The sequence below is a fragment of the Haliaeetus leucocephalus genome, unplaced genomic scaffold (assembly GCF_000737465.1).
Source record: "Haliaeetus leucocephalus isolate CR32 unplaced genomic scaffold, Haliaeetus_leucocephalus-4.0 Scaffold290, whole genome shotgun sequence".
In the NCBI taxonomy this organism is placed as follows: Eukaryota; Metazoa; Chordata; class Aves; order Accipitriformes; family Accipitridae; genus Haliaeetus; species Haliaeetus leucocephalus.
Window position 1 is genome coordinate 47,754 of NW_010972726.1, and position 751 is coordinate 48,504.

General features: G+C 53.4%; 1 pseudogene; it reads right to left on the minus strand.

The window, feature by feature from the left end:
* Positions 1-697, minus strand: part of LOC104833462 — a 4,684-nt pseudogene extending 3,987 nt beyond the window's left edge.
* Positions 698-751: the final 54 nt, after the last annotated feature.

Consider the following 751-nt stretch of genomic DNA (forward strand, 5'->3'; position numbering starts at 1 on the left):
TGTCCCTGCTCAGAGGGGATCCTCAGCACAGCCCTGACGATCTGCCTATAGGACAGCACAATGAAAACAAAACAATAGAAGTGCACAAGGACACTAACCACAAGTACCCCAACTTCCCTGAAGAAGGAGTCCAAGCAGGCGAGCTTGAGGATGTGGGGGATTTCACAGAAGAACTGGTCCACAGCATTGCCCTTGCAGAGTGGTAGTGAAAATGTATTGGCAGTGTGCAGCACAGCGTTGAGAAACCCACTGCCCCAGGCAGCTGCTGCCATGTGGACACAAGCTCTGCTGCCCAGGAGGGTCCCATAGTGCAGGGGTTTGCAGATGGCAATGTAGCGGTCATAGGCCATGGCAGTGAGAAGATAAAACTCTGTTGTAGCACAGAAAACAAACAAAGAAAGACCTGGGCAGCACATCCTGGGTAGGAGATGGCCCTGTTGTTCCAGAGAGAGTTGGCCATGGCTTTAGGGACAGTGGTGGAGATGGAGCCCAAGTCAAGAAGGGATAGCTTGAGGAGGAAGAAGTACATGGGTGTGTGGAGGTGGTGGTCACTGGCTACGGGGATGATGATGAGGCCGTTGCCCAGGAGGGCAGCCAGGTAGATGCCCAGGAAGAGCCAGAAGTGCAAGAGCTGCAGCTCCCGTGTGTCTGCAAATGCCAGGAGGAGGAACTGGGTGATGGAGCTGCTGTTGGACATTTTCTTCCTCTGAGCATGGGCACCTGTTCAAGGAGTAAAAGGCAGTGAGAAGTT